We start from the raw sequence: 16,692 nt of genomic DNA, 5'->3' as shown, positions 1-16,692 counted from the left end.
TATACGCATTACTTCAACTTGAATATATGCAGCTGATAGCGAAAGTAAAGGTGTGTTGGACTATTGGAAGGTTAATTCATATCCTGGTCGACTATTAACTTCATTTTTTGTTAATCTTCTTTGAGTGAGTTGTGTCTTAATCCTGATATCTTAATCCTGAATATGTAATACAAAGAGAAAAGAATAACTGAGGTTGTTTATCTTTGGTGAAAATTACATTCTATAATGCTACGTGTTTTCATTTCTTGTAGCAGACATTCCTAACTTTCATGTTTTCTCATTTCGTTATCCCTTTAACGTTCATATTACTCTGTCAAATGTGTAAAAAGCACGGCTGGGGGTACCATGTAAAAAGCACCCAGTCCACACTCTGTAAAGTGGTTGGCGTTAGGAAGAAGGGCATCCAGCTATAGAAAGCATGCCAAAACAGATAACTGGACTCTGGTGCAGCCGTCCCACTTTTCAGCTCCTGCCATACTGTCCAACCCATGCCAGCATGGAAAATGGACATTAAATGATGATTATGACAATGATGATGATAATGAGGAGGAGGAGGAGGATGGTGATGGTGATGATGATGACAATGTTTCAAATTATTTACGCATCTGTTTCATAGCTTCAGAATGTTGCTGATGTGATTGCTCGCTTTTAGAAAGGCATCGTAGGGTACATGTAGGAGGCCTTATCCTACCAGTTTGAACACAAAACAGAACATTGGGGGCCAGATATGGCCCTTCTAAATGCTAAAGGTTTAAAACATTGAAATATACCTATTTCTTTAGTACCCACAAGGGGCTAAACACAGAGGGGACAAACAAGGACAAACAAATGGATTAAGTCGATTAGATCGACCCCAGTGCATTACTGGTACTTAATTTATCGACCTCGAAAGGATGAAAAGCAAAGTCAACCTCGGCAGAATTTGAACTCAGAACGTAATGGCAGATGAAATACTACTAAGCATTTGCCCGGCGTGCTAACGTTTCTGCCAGCTCGCCACCTTAAACATTGAAATATACCATTATTCTGATAATTTCAAAGCCACCCATTGTCATCATTTCTTTTAATGTCCACATTTCCATGCTTGCCTTGGTCAAACAGAATTTATTGAGATAAGTTTTCTACAGCAGGATGCCCTTCCTGCTGCTAACCCTCACCTGTTTCCAAGTAAGGTAATATTTCCCCTCCATGGCCAGACATGTTTTCACAGTAGACTGGAAATGAGAGACACTATTTGTATGACATCCTCTTCACCTGAAAAATACTGGCCTTCGCCACAATTAGAAAGAATTAAGATTATTCTCAGTATTGTTATTATTATTCTTTTAATTCAGGTTTTGTTGGAACTCCTGAAATTCTGCATGAGCAATGAGCGGGCTACCTGCAGCCTATTTGTTCTCTTCAACTAATACCTTCCTGTAGATTCTGGCCATGCCAAGGAGCCAAACTTTTAGCAACATCTCTACTTGGCACTCTACTCTCATTAGTCTTATCTTTACCATGAGCTTTCACTGCACCACCAAGCACAGATATGTGTGCCTCGGATATGTCTTGAGATGCTCTGATGGTTATTGTATTGAAAGTGTTTTGCGTAGGATGTGTGCAGTGCCTAGTAGTGCAATTTTCTGTATGTTATATGTGTTTGTAAGTCCTGGTGTTTTTGTTATGTATTTGTCTGAATATTTTTTTATCATGCCTAATGCACCTACAATGATAGGAATTGTTCCTGTTTTTAGATTCCACATTCTGGTTACCTCTATTTCCAGGTCTTTGTATTTTGAAAGTTTCTCTGTTTCTTTTAGAGAGAGAAACATTGTCATCTGTTGGTATTGATAGATCAATTGAAAATCATTTTTTCTTGGTGATCTCTGACAACTATATCTGGTCTGTTGGCCTTAATTTCTCTATCTGTGTGTATCGGCATATCCCAGAGTATGGTTGCTTTCTCGTTTTCTGTGACCTTTTCTGGTGTGTGCCTATACCATCTTTTTTCTGTTGTTATTCCATAATGTTGGCATAGCTTCCAATGTATGTAGGTTCCAACTTTGTCATGTCTGTGAATATATTCCTTCTTAGCCAGGACTGAGCAGCCAGAGATAATATGATTTATTGTTTCTTTTCCATCTCCACATATTCTGCAATTACTTGTATTTCTTTTCAATACATGTTTTTGGTAATTTCAGGTGGGGAGGCTTTGGTCTTGTGCTGCAATTAAAAACCCTTCAGTCTCTGCTTTGGATCTTGAGCTTCTCAGCCATTGTTGGAATTTTGCTTTGTCCGTTTCTTTTCTGTTTAATTTAACCCAATATTTGCCATGAAGAGGCTTTTCTTGCCATCATTTTATCATGATCTGTTGCTGTTTCAGTTTTAGTTTTATTATTATTATTATTATTATTATTATTATTATTATTATTATTATATTATTACACATTTGACTTTCACTTTGCATTTGTACAAGTTGGCTCCAAGTCTCACCCAGAGACCTCAAGAGACAACAAGTTAGAACTTCATGTTGGTGTTATGCTTAGGGTGTCATAAGTTTGGTTTTGTACATTGTATTATTCTAGAGAATGTTTAAGAAAACAAGAAAATTATGAGTTTGTTTTAAAAGTTTAAGATTACATCGACAGTATTTTACATAGGATACGGGCAGCTCCCATGAGCCTAATATTATAATTATTATTATTATTATTATTATTATTATTATTATTATTATTATTATTAGTTGAAAGAAGTCTGCAAAAGTTAAGGGTGTTGACAATGGACGCATTATAGCGCTGGTAATGGCTATGAACTTTTATAATATTCTGATGTAAGTTATTGCCAACCAGACAATTATTTCTCACCCTATTAACATCATCTTTACAAGGCCTATGTGTATCCAAATCACATATTAATCATTTTGGTTTACAGACGGAATTGTTAGAGAGTTGGATAAAATCTTTGGCAGTGAGCTGGCAGAATTGTTAGCACGCCAGGTGAAATGCTGAGCAGTATTTCGTCTGTCTTGTTTTGAGTTCAAATTTTGCTGAGGTCGACTTTGCCTTTCATCCTTTCAGAGTAAGTAAATTAAGTACCTATTTCTTTACTACCCACAAGAGACTAAACACAGAGGGGACAAACAAGGACAGACACACAGATTAAGTCAATAATATCAACCTCAGTGCGTAACTGGCACTTAATTTATCGACCCTGAAAGGATGAAAGGCAAAGTTGACCTCGGCGGAATTTGAACTCAGAACGTAATGGCAGACGAAATACCGCTAAGCATTTCGCCCGGCATGTTAATGTTTCTGCCAGCCGGCTACCATACCAGATTCAATAAATTAAGCACCAGTTGCATACTGGGGTCATTCTAATCGACTGCCCCCCCTCCCAAAATTTCAGGCCTTGTGCCTAGAGTAGAAAAGAATATTTCTTGTGCTGAATTATAGTCTGAATTCAAATCATGCTTAGATCAACTTAGTCTTTTGTCCTTCCAGGGTTGATAAAATTAAGTTCCAGTCTTATACTGGAATTGAAATCACAAACTCATATTTAATAGATTTCACTCACATATTCTCTTCTTAAATTCCATCTTGATCATCAAATAAAACAGACATTTTTTCCTCTTTGCTATCGAATTATGATACCCAGCAAGGGTTCTAATTATCATTTACATGACATGCTTCTCCACAGTATCCATGGTTCTGAGTTCAGTCCCACTGTGTGGCACCTTGGGCAAATGTTTACAGCTTTAATCTTTTAATCTCAGGCTGAGCAAAGTCATCTGCGTGGATTTAGATTTGGTAGATGGAAACTAAAAGAAGCCAGTCATATATATATATATATATATATATATATGGTGGTGCCCCAGCATGGTCACAGCTCGTGAGCTGAAACTAGATGAAAATAAAAATGAAAAATTAAAAAATAAAATATTTATAAATATATACATACATACATATGGATGGAAGCACTCCGTCGGTTACGACGATGAGGGTTCCGGTTGATCCAAATCAATGGAACAGCCTGCTCGTGAAATTAACGTGTAAGTGGCTGAGCACTCCACAGACACGTGCACCCTTAAAGTAGTTCTCGGGGGATATTCAGCGTGACACAGAGAGTGACAAGGCTGACCCTTTGAAATACAGGTACAACAGAAGCAGGAAGTAAGAGTGAGAGAAAGTTATGGTGAAAGAGTACAGCAGGGATCACCACCACCCCCTGCCGGAGCCTCGTGGAGCTTTTAGGTGTTTTTGCTCAATAAACACTCACAACGCCGGTCTGGGAATCGAAACCGCGATCCTACGACCGCGAGTCCGCTGCCCTAACCACTGAGCTATTGTGCCTCCACATACATATATATATATATATATATATAATATATATATATATATATATATATCTATCTATATATATATATATATAGTGACGTATTTTTGCCATTTCAATATGGCTAACCCCTAAGGGTGGATGCTACTGTAGTTTTTAGCCCCAGGAGGACACACTCCTCCAGCTGGCCATAGACACACTATCTGTGTCCTGTCAGTATTTGCAAAGGGAAGTCATCCTTCCCGTCTTCAACTTATGATACACATGGACTCGAGTTTCGAGGTATTGACCTCTCGTCACTGACGAGAGGTCAATACCTCGAAACTCGAGTCCGTGTGTATCATAAGTTGAAGACGGGAAGGATGACTTCCCTTGCAAATACTGACAGGACACAGATAGTGTGTCTATGGCCAGCTGGAGGAGTGTGTCCTCCTGGGGCTAAAAACTACAGTAGCATCCACCCTTAGGGGTTAGCCATATTGAAATGGCAAAAATACGTCACGATGTGTTACCGCTACTGTATATAACTCACTTTGATATTTATCATTGTTTGATTTCACTTTTTCAATATCAGCGACAGTGGGCGCTGGAAAAAGTATAAGTATTTGTGAAGGAATCTAATTCTCCTCGCGACAACTATGATTGTCACACGCTGACGAGAGGTCAATACCTCGAAACTCGAGTCCGTGTGTATCATAAGTTGAAGACGGGAAGGATGACTTCCCTTTGCAAATACTGACAGGACACAGATAGTGTGTCTATGGCCAGCTGGAGGAGTGTGTCCTCCTGGGGCTAAAAACTACAGTAGCATCCACCCTTAGGGGTTAGCCATATTGAAATGGCAAAAATACGTCACGATGTGTTACCGCTACTGTATATAACTCACTTTGATATTTATCATTGTTTGATTTCACTTTTTCAATATCAGCGACAGTGGGCGCTGGAAAAAGTATAAGTATTTGTGAAGGAAATCTAATTCTCGGCGACAACTATGATTGTCACACGCTGACGAGAGGTCAATACCTCGAAACTCGAGTCCGTGTGTATCATAAGTTGAAGACGGGAAGGATGACTTCCCTTTGCAAATACTGACAGGACACAGATAGTGTGTCTATGGCCAGCTGGAGGAGTGTGTCCTCCTGGGGCTAAAAACTACAGTAGCATCCACCCTTAGGGGTTAGCCATATTGAAATGGCAAAAATACGTCACGATGTGTTACCGCTACTGTATATAACTCACTTTGATATTTATCATTGTTTGATTTCACTTTTTCAATATCAGCGACAGTGGGCGCTGGAAAAAGTATAAGTATTTGTGAAGGAAATCTAATTCTCGGCGACAACTATGATTGTCACACGCTGACGAGAGGTCAATACCTCGAAACTCGAGTCCGTGTGTATCATAAGTTGAAGACGGGAAGGATGACTTCCTTTGCAAATACTGACAGGACACAGATAGTGTGTCTATGGCCAGCTGGAGGAGTGTGTCCTCCTGGGGCTAAAAACTACAGTAGCATCCACCCTTAGGGGTTAGCCATATTGAAATGGCAAAAATACGTCACGATGTGTTACCGCTACTGTATATAACTCACTTTGATATTTATCATTGTGTTGATTTCACTTTTTCAATATCAGCGACAGTGGGCGCTGGAAAAAGTATAAGTATTTGTGAAGGAAATCTAATTCTCGGCGACAACTATGATTGTCACACGCTGATGAGAGGTCAATACCTCGAAACTCGAGTCCGTGTGTATCATAAGTTGAAGACGGGAAGGATGACTTCCCTTTGCAAATACTGACAGGACACAGATAGTGTGTCTATGGCCAGCTGAAGGAGTGTGTCCTCCTGGGGCTAAAAACTACAGTAGCATCCACCCTTAGGGGTTAGCCATATTGAAATGGCAAAAATACGTCACGATGTGTTACCGCTACTGTATATAACTCACTTTGATATTTATCATTATATATATATATATTATATATATATATATCTATATATATATATATATATATACACATATATATACATATATATATATACATATATATATATGTACATATATACAGATAGATAGATAGATATATTTGTGTGTGTGTGTGTCTTTGCATTTGTGTTTGTCCCCATTATTGCTTGACAACTTGTGCTGTTGTGTTTACATGCCATAACTTAGCAGTTCAGCAAAGGAGATTGATAGAATAAGTACCAGGCTTTTCAAGAAAAATAATTATTGGAGTCGATGCATTCAACTAAAATTCTCCAAAGAAGTGCCCCAGCATGGCCGCAGTCTAATGACCGAAACAAATGAACGATAAGTTATTTGTCAATGTGGGACTATGATAGAAAGAAAGCACACATCCAAAGTGCTGTGAAGAGAGATTGAACCTGGCACCATGTCGTTCACAGGACAAGCTTTCTAACCACCCAGCCATTTACCTCCATTCACATTTATACTTTCCTCTCCTGTTACTGTCCATTTTATTAAATTACTGTGAACTTTCAGACTTATGTAATATTTCATCTACATTTCATCTGAAATAAGTCGTTTGAATATATTTTCTATTTTGAAGACTTAATTCTAAGTGGAAAAACTATTTTTTCTTAAAAATATATTTTGATAAAATTCTTTATTCTTTATTCTTTGTTCTTTATTCCATTGTTTCAATTTTCCTACGAACCGTTAGTTGTATGACTGTACATTAAATCAATACGTATTGCGGCAACAATATTTCATCCCACGAAAAAAGAAAGAGACAACAGCATTAGACAACAGTATTTCTCATCAACTTTGAAGTAGTAGTAGTAGTAGTAGTAGTTGTTGTTGTTGTTATTAATATTGTTTGCCCTGGTGGCAAATAATTGAAATCATCATCATCATCATCATCATCATCGTCGTCGTCGTCGTCGTTGTTATTATTATTATTATTATTATTATTATTGAGTGAGAGAGCAGTGTATGCCATCAAAGTGACACTGGGGTAAAATATACGAAGCCCAATATACCCATCATGACTACCCGTCTGATAAGGGTACACCAGGCACATGCATCACAACCATATGTGCGCGACATGGTGATCTCATATGAAGATAAACAGCACATGACCTTTCAGGTGGGGTCCAGTTAGAATTTTCTTCAGGTTGAGTAGCCCATCCTGCTCAAAAGGTCCCTGAATAAGGGTTGTTTAAGGATGTTGAAAGAACCACCCATGTTTCCAGAGGTGAATTATTCAAACCCCAAAGAATCCCTCTCAACACATGGCTATGATGCTCCCCCACTACTTCTGCTCGTGATCAGAGATGCACATATCGTCAGCCACTAAGGGACATGCTCAACTGGTTAAGGTCAAACAACTGACAAGCAAATCTGTGGTATTGAGCAGAATATTTGCTGTATTATTATTATTATTATTATTATTCAGTAGTTTTATTTTTATTTTTATAGCGTGCTTTCACTTCACTACCGAGCGCAGCTCTGTGTGCCTTGGGTATGTGCTGTGATTTGTTGTGATGCTCTGATGGTTATTGTATGGAAAGTTTTCTGCGTAGGATGTGTGCAGTGCCTAGTAGTGCAATTTTCTGTATGTTATATGTGTTTGTAAGTCCTGGTGTTTTATTATTATATTATTATTATTATCAACATCATTATTATCAACATCATTATTATTATTATTCTGTAGTTTTATTTTTATAGCGTGTTTTCACTTCACTACCGAGCGAAGCTCTGTGTGCCTTGGGTATGTACTGATGTGTGCAGTGCCCAGTAATGCTATTTTCTGTATGTTATATATATTTCTAAGTCCTAGTGATTTTGTTATATATTTGTCTGAATATTTTTTTATCATACCTAATGCACCTACTATGATAGGAATTGTTTCTGTGTTTAGACGCTACATTCAAGTTACCTCTATTTCCAGGTCTTTGTATTTTGAGAGTTTCTCCATTCTTTTTCTTATTATTATCATTATTATTATTATTATTATTATTATTGAGTGAGAGAGCAGTGCATGCCATCAAAGTGACACTGGGGAAAAATATGCGAAGCCCAGTATACCCATCATGACTACCCGTCTGATAAGGGCACACCAGGCACATACATCACAACCATATGTGTGTGATATGGTGATCTCATATCAAGATAAACAGCACATGACCTTGCAGATGGGGCCCAGTTAGAATTTTCTTCTGGTCGAGTAACCCACCCCACTCAAAAGGTTCCTGAATAAGGGTTAAGGATGTTGAACGAACTACCTATGTTTCCAAAGGTGAATTATTCAAACCCCAAAGAATCCCTCTCAACACATGGCTATGATGCTCCCCCACTACTTCTGCTCGTGATCAGAGATGCACATATCGTCAGCCACTAATGGACATGCTCAACTGGTTAAGGTCAAACAACTGACAAGTAAATCTGTGGTTTCGAGCAGAATATTTGCTGTAGCCCATCCTTTATACCAAGACATTATTATTATTATTAATATTATTATTATTATTATCATCATCATTGCCTTCGCACAGCTTCTATTGCTGGAGATGTACTACGGTGTCAGTTGTTCACTACCAGTGAACTAAGGTAACAACCCTTATTTTTCAAGCACTTTCCAGAGTATTTGAGTGGTTCCAAGCAGTGCTGTTTCCTGCAAGTGTTCCGCCCTTATCGCAGCCCCTATTTGTTCTATGTACTTCTTGAGATTTTTTTGCTCACTGTTCCCAGGGCTCTGACAATTACTGGTACTACTGCTACCTTTTGCATCGACCATAACCACTTAACTTCCCAAGCTAACCTCTCATATCTCTCGACTTTTCTTTCTTCCTTATCGCATACCTTGTTGTCAGCTGGGCATGCTATATCTATGATCCAGCATAGTTTATTTCCTTTCTCAATTAAGATTATGTCTGGCATTTCCTCAATTATTATTATTGTTGTTGTTGTTGTTATCATTATTATTATTATTATTCAGTAGTTTTATTTTTATAGCGTGCTTTCACTTCACTACCGAGCGCAGCTCTGTGTGCCTTGGGTATGTGCTGTGATTTGTTGTGATGCTCTGATGGTTATTGTTTGGAAAGTGTTCTACGTAGGATGTGTGCAGTGCCTAGTAGTGCAATTTTCTGTATGTTATATGTGTTTGTAAGTCCTGGTGTTTTTGTTATGTATTTGTCTGAATATTTTTTTATCATGCCTAATGCACCTACTATGATAGGAATTGTTTCTGTTTTCAGATTCCACATTCTAGTTACCTCTTTTTCCAGGTCTTTGTATTTTGAGAGTTTCTCCATTTCTTTTAGAGACACATTGTCATCTGCCGGTATTGATACATCAATTAGAAAGCATTTTTTTTCTTCATGATCTCTGACAACTATATCTGGTCTGTTGGCCTTAATTTCTCTATCTGTGTGTATCGGCATATCCCAGAGTATGGTTGCTTTCTTTATTATTATCTTTATTATTATTATTATTATTATTATTATTATTATTATCATTATCAGGTTTACCTCAATTGGGCCACATCTGTTCTTGAAAATAAAGAATTTTTGAAACTTGTTACAGTTGAAGACATTTCAAAGGAAAAGTCCTTTGCCAACTTATTGATGCTTTCCAAGCATCGCAAGGAAATGGTAGCAGACTTTTGGATGAGGTAAATGCTTGCATTCTTTAAATATTCTCAAACATTTTGTATAAACTGCTGTTTTAATTTTCTCAGATTCATAGGAATACTAATATACATTTTATGAAGGCGGTGTGCTGGCAGAAATGTTAGCATGCCAGGTAAAATGCTTAGTGGTATTTCATCTGTCGTTAGGTTCTGGGTTCAAATTCTGCTGAGGTCAACTTTGCTTTTTATCCTTTTGGGTTTGATAAATTAAGTATCAGTTGCGTACTGGGGTGGATCTAATCGACTGACCCCTTCCCCCAAAATTTCAGGTCTTGTGTGTAGAGTAGAAAGAATTATCTGGCAAAAACGTAAGCATCCCAGGTAAAATGCTTAGTAGTATTTCGTCTGTCTTTACATTCTGAGTTCAAATTCTGCAGAGGTCACCTTTGCCTGTTATCCTTTCAAAGTTGGTAAATTAAGTACCAGTTGCATACTGGGTTCGATCTAATCAACTGATCCCTTCCACCGAAGATTCGGGCCTTTTGCCTAGAGTAAAAAAGAACATACATTTTATGGAGATACTGATGCTGGTCTTTCCCTTCCTGCCACTTCTCCTTCTTGTCTTTCTTCTTCTCCTCCTATTACACATCCTCTTCTTCACCCCTCCCATTACTCCTCTTCTTCTTCTTTGCCTCTTCCTCCTCCTCTTACTACAACTACTACTAGTACTAAAGTGGAAGAAGTCAGTGAAATCCTTGCCTTTGATTTTTCAAACTTGACATGACTAGTATAATCAAGAGTGATTTTAGCCATCCTCATCATCATCTTTAAAACAAAACCCAGATCTCTTTGACCAGAACGAACCAAATATCGTTAGATACAATTATAAAAAAAATCTTTGAATTCTTTACATTTGACGGATATTTGTTCTCATCTTGTTTGTTGTTAACACAATATTTCGGCTGATATACTCTCCAGCCTTCATCAGAAGTCTTGGGGAAATTTCAAACCTGGGTTCTCATTCCTTTGGTATTTTTCAATGTTATTATTATTATTATTGTTCAGGTCACTGCCTGGAATCGAACTCAGAATCTTGGGGTTAGTAGCCCACACTCTTAACCACTATGCCATATGCTTATCAGACATTTTAAATCTTTTAGTGAGTTATAAAGTGGCACCAATCCGACTGTGGCCGATGCCAGCCTCGCCTGGCACCTGTGCCGGTGGCACGTAAAAAAGCACCCACTACACTCACGGAGTGGTTGGCGTTAGGAAGGGCATCCAGCTGTAGAAACATTGCCAGATAAGACTGGAGCCTGGTGCAGCCTTCTGGCTTCCCAGATCCCCGGTCGAACCGTCCAACCCATGCTAGCATGGAGAACGGACGTTAAATGATGATGATGATGATGATAAAGTATTTCAGTAACTTCCATCACTGACCGATTTCTGCTACTGCCAAGTCATGTTGTCGGCACATTTAGAAAAGAAGCCATTATAGTAGAGGTATGTGTGATAGATGGAGGGTACCTCTAAGTTGGGAGGGGAATTTTGGCTTCTGTTTATTGGCACAACAAATAATTTGTTTAGAATTTCCAACACTAACTTACGAATTAATCGTAAACATCCACCTTGCGGAAATATAGATTTACATAAATGATGAAGTTAGACAATTATTTTTAAAATATTTTCATCTAAAATATTCAGTAAATTACTCAGGTATTTATGGAAACTCATTACAGAATCAAAAGCAAAACTTTAAATTCAAAATATTTCTTTTCAAAATTTTATTTATTTATAATGTTTATTATGTCTTACATAGTTTTGCCTTGAAATAAAAAAATATTCAAAAAAGATATAAAAGAAAATGTAAACTACATGTAACTACTGGCATGGCTCTGTGGTTAGCAAGCTCACTTTGCAACCACGTGGCTTCAGGTTCAATCCCAATATGCAGCTCCTAAGCATGTGTCTTTTACTGTAATTCTAGGCACTGACCAATGCCTTGGGAGGAAATTTTGGGTAGAGGATCTGTGTAAAATGCTGTTACGTTGTATATATACATCATCATCATCATCATTTAATGTCCATTGTCCATGCTGGTATGAGTTGGACGGTTTGACCAGGGCTGGCAAGCTGGAAGGCTGAACTAGACTCCAGTCTGACTTGGCATGGTTTTCTATGGCTAGCGGTTGGCCCTTTCTAATGCCAACCACTCCAAGAGTACAATGGGTGCTTTTACATGCCACTGGTACAGGTACCATTTGCAAGTCACAGGGATACTTTTATGTGCCACCAGCATGGATAGCAATTTGTGTGACCCCGGTATCTGCCATGACTAACTTTGCTTGGTTGATGGGTCCTCTTCTCAAGCATGACATAATACCGAAGATCTTGGTCATTGTCTTTGTGTGGCCCAGCACTCAAAAGGAAATTGGCCACTTTGTCTCCATGAGATATATACATATATCCACAAACAAACAAACAGTTTTCCACTGGTGCCATGTAAAAAGCTCACGTGCTGATGCTACGTAGAAAGCTCTCATGTTGGAGTCACATAAAAACCACCCATGTTGGTGTCACATGAAAGTCACCCATGCCAGTGTCAAGTAAAGCACACCAATGGCGGTTCCATGTAGAAAGCACCCCGCTTTACAGTCTTTGGTTGGTGTTAGGAAGAACATCCAGTAAAGGCGGCGAGCTGGCAGAAACGTTAGCACGCTGGGTGAAATGCTTAGCATTATTTCATCTGCTGCTACGTTCTGAGTTCAAATTCTGCCGAGGTCGACTTTGCCTTTCATCCTTTCGGAGTCGATTAAATAAGTACCGGTTGTGCACTGGCGTCGATCTATTCGACTTAAACCTTTTGTCTGTCCTTGTTTGTCCCCTCTATGTTTAGCCCCTTGTGCCTTGTGGGTAGTAAAGAAATAAGAATCGTTAGCACACCAGGTGAAATGCTTAGCATTATTTTGTTTACCGCTACATTCTGAGTTCAAATTCTACCGAGGTCGACTTTGCCTTTCATCCTTTCAGGGTCGATTAAATAAGTACCAGTTACGCACTGGGGTCGATATAATCGACTTAATCCGTTAGTCCGTCCTTGTTTGTCCTCTCTGTGTGTAGCACCTTGTGGCTAATAAAGAAATAAGTAAGAACATCCAGCCATAGAAACCATGCTAAAAACAGATGACTGGAGACTGTTGCAGCCCTCCAGCCTTGCCAGCTCCTGTCAAACCGCCCAACCCATGCCAGCATTGAAAACAGACATTAAATGATGGTGATGATGATTATGGTGGTGGTGGTGGTGGTGGTGATGATGATGATGATGATGATGCGGAGGGTGGAGGAGGGAGGAGGAGGAGTGAAGGAGGAGTGTGTTTATGTTTCTCCTTCACCACCACCACCACTGCTCAACAGCCAGTTTTGGTTTGTTTACATCCCCATGCCTTAGCAGTTTGGCAAGAGAGACCAATAAAATGAATACCACACTAAAAAAAAACCCAGAAAATAGTTACTATTGCAGATTTATTTGACTAAACTTTTCGAGGCAGTGCCCCAGCATGGCCACAGTCTAATGAGTGAAACAGCTAAAAGCTGAAGATAAAAGATCATATCCACCTCGTCTTCACACAAGGAACATTTCCCAAGAAATCTGATTCTTTGATTCCCAACACCATAAATTGGAATTAATATTAATGTGTGCAGTTCAACCCTTGGCTGCAACCATTTCACTTCATTTTAATCAGCAATTTGTTTTGTTTTTTTTTTATTTATTTATATATGTCAACCAACAAGTTTGATGTAACCGTTGAAAAATTAGTGAAAACCAATTAAAATGAAATTTCCGAACCTTTATCAAACATCCAAATAAAGAGTTGAATAGCTGGGGCTTTAATCTGGTGACCTGTTCCAACATGTTACAATTAATCAACACTAAAAACGCCAATCTAAGCTGTGTTTCAGGTCTCACAGCTCATACATTTAATCCTGTCAGGGTTGGCTTAGCCTTTCAACTATTTGATGCTAATAAAATACATTATAATGATACACATGGTCTGCTTGGAATTACACAATATTGAATTCTGTGGATCATTATGAAAAATTATGGCTGGCCATATTGATGATTCCTTGATCAGCAGTTTATTTTTACATTGTTGACGAGAGCTTCCCAGCAGCACAAAGATAGAGCTATCTGACAAGAAAGATTGACACAGGTGTATTTAACAACACTAACAGAGCTATAACAATTCTGGTTGGGAGTTGTTCAACACACTAACACGGAGATATGTTATTAAACTCAAGAAGAAAAATGTAACAACACTAACAGAACTATAGAGCAACACTAATAGAGCTATCCAACAACACTAACAGAGCTATCTGACAATGCTAAAAGTGTTATCCAACAACACAAACAGAGCTATCCAAAACACTAACAGAGCTAAAAACACCCAACAACGCAAACAGAGCTAACCAACAACACTAGCAAGGCTATCTCATCATCATCGTGTAACGTCCGCTTTCCATGCTAGCATGGGTTGGACGATTTTGACTGAGCACTGGCAAACCAGATGGCTGCACCAGGCTCCAGTCTTGATCTGGCAGAGTTTCTACAGCTGGGTGCCCTTCCTAACGCCAACCATTCCGAGAGTGTAGTGGGTGCTTTTTACATGCCACTGGCACGGGGGCCATTCAGGCGGTACTGGCAACAACCTCACTCAGATCGTTTTACACATGCCACCGGCACAGGTGCCAGTAAGGCGACGTTGGTAATAATCACACTCGAATGGTGCCCTTTTATGTGCCACTGGCACGGAAGCAAGTTAGCCGCTCTGGCAACGATCACACTCGGGTGGTGCTCTTGGCACCCTACTAGCATAGGCACAAGTGCCAGTAAGGCAACGCTGGTAACGATCACACTCAAATGGTGCCTTTTATGTGCCACTGGCACGGAAGCTGGTTTGCTGCTCTGATAACACTAAAAGAGTTATCTGATAACACTAACAGAGCTGTCCAACATCACTAATAGAGTTGTCCAACAACACTAACAGAGTCATCAAGCAACACTAATAAAGCTATCCAATGACAACATTAACACACAACTAATATAACAAACACTGTCCAACCATGCCTTACACAGACCTGTCTAACCATGTTAATGCTGGGTCAACCAGTATTCTTTTCTACTCTAGGCACAAGGCCCAAAATTTTGGGGGAGGGGGCCAGTCAATTAGATCGATCCCAGTACACAACTGGTACTCAATTTATCGACCCTTAAAGGATAAATGGCAAAGTTGACCTCAGCAGAATTTGAACTCTGAATGTAAAGACAGACAAAGCAAAACAAACAAAATCAGTGTCCTTATGGAGTTGTGTCGACCAGTAATATCAACACAACTCCATAAGGACACTGACATACACGTGATTTTGTTTGGTTGCTTGTTATTTTTTTTTCTCTTTTGTTAGTGATTCTGACCTAAATAAGGCTCCATCTTCCTGTAGCCTAAAGGACTATGAAAAAGGAAAAGAAGGGCCAAAAATATTCAAAAGGCGTTGATTGACAGAAAGTTTAAAGGACTGAATATCAGCGATGAGAGGAAAACAAAATGATTGTAAAAGGGTTCTAGAGATTAAGAGTGCAAGAATAAAAGCCATTTAAAACAAAACTATTTATTACTGAGAAGACCCAGCAAGTCAAGTGAGATCGTGGCCATGGCCGATGCCAGTGTTGCATAATCAGCCCATTTAAGAGTGTCCTTCAATCATTGGGCAATATACTGTGCTTGAGAAAACCTGTTGAATCAAGCGAAATCATAGTTGTGGCAGATGCCAGTGCCACCTGACTGGTACCCATGCCTTGCCTGTCCTCAATCAAACCTATTTCTTTACTACCCACAAGGGGCTAAACACAGAGAGGACAAACAAGGACAGACAAACGGATTAAGTCGATTATATCGACCCCAGTGCATAAATGGTACTTAATTTATCGACCTCGAAAGGATGAAAGGCAAAGTTGACCTTGGCGGAATTTGAACTCAGAACGTAAAGACGGACGAAAAATTGCTAAGCATTTTGCCTGGCGTGCTAACATTTCTGCCAGCTCGCCGCCTCAGTCAAACCATCCAACTCATGCCAGCATGAAAAACGGACATTAAATGATGATGCATCTGAGAATGATGATGCATCTGAGAAGAGAAGTGGATGCTGAGAGGATAGAAGATGAGAAATTTCATGAGAGTCAATGACCAGTGAAATACCTATATAAAAAATGACAATGAAGACATTTTGACGGTGAGTCAAAAACTTCAGCCTATTATAAACTTTACGATAGAACTATCCAAAAACATTAAGACACAGTTATGAACAGGAGCACATAATAACTATAGCACCATGGAGACATTTTCATCATCATCATCATCGTTTAACGTCTGCTTTCTGTGCTAGCATGGGGTTGGATGGTTCGACCAGGGTCAGGAAAGCCTGGAGGCTGCACCAGGCTCCAGTCTGATCTGGCAGTGTTTCTACAGCTGGATGCCCTTCCTAACGCCAACCACTCCATGAGTGTAGTGGGTGCTTTTTACATGCCACCAGCACAGGTGCCAGGGGATGTATAATTGTGATCCCAATTAGACAGAATAATGAGCAAGAAATTGTCTTTGCCAAGGACAAATCCCAATGTTGGTGACAGCATTGTGCTGTGTCCATGATTCAGACAATTGACTTTCTCTGGCTCAGTTCACTAGTCTGTCAACAAGCTCCATGTGTAGTCACCTCATATTGCAAACTGGTAGAA

The 16,692-nt window shown here is 39.2% G+C and overlaps 1 protein-coding gene across 1 annotated transcript in view; it reads left to right on the top strand.

The window, feature by feature from the left end:
- The window catches only part of LOC115209651 (serine-rich adhesin for platelets-like), a 295,596-nt gene that overhangs the window by 81,562 nt on the left and 197,342 nt on the right, over positions 1-16,692 (top strand). Inside the window, exon 2 of the mRNA XM_029778116.2 lies at positions 9,799-9,947. The gene's annotated coding sequence lies outside the window, so the exon portion shown is untranslated. The remainder of the gene's footprint in view (positions 1-9,798; positions 9,948-16,692) is intronic.

The sequence above is a fragment of the Octopus sinensis genome, linkage group LG3 (assembly GCF_006345805.1).
Source record: "Octopus sinensis linkage group LG3, ASM634580v1, whole genome shotgun sequence".
Classification (NCBI taxonomy): Eukaryota; Metazoa; Mollusca; class Cephalopoda; order Octopoda; family Octopodidae; genus Octopus; species Octopus sinensis.
The sequence above is the reverse complement of the archived record's forward strand: the minus strand, read 5'-3'. Positions and strand labels throughout refer to the sequence as shown.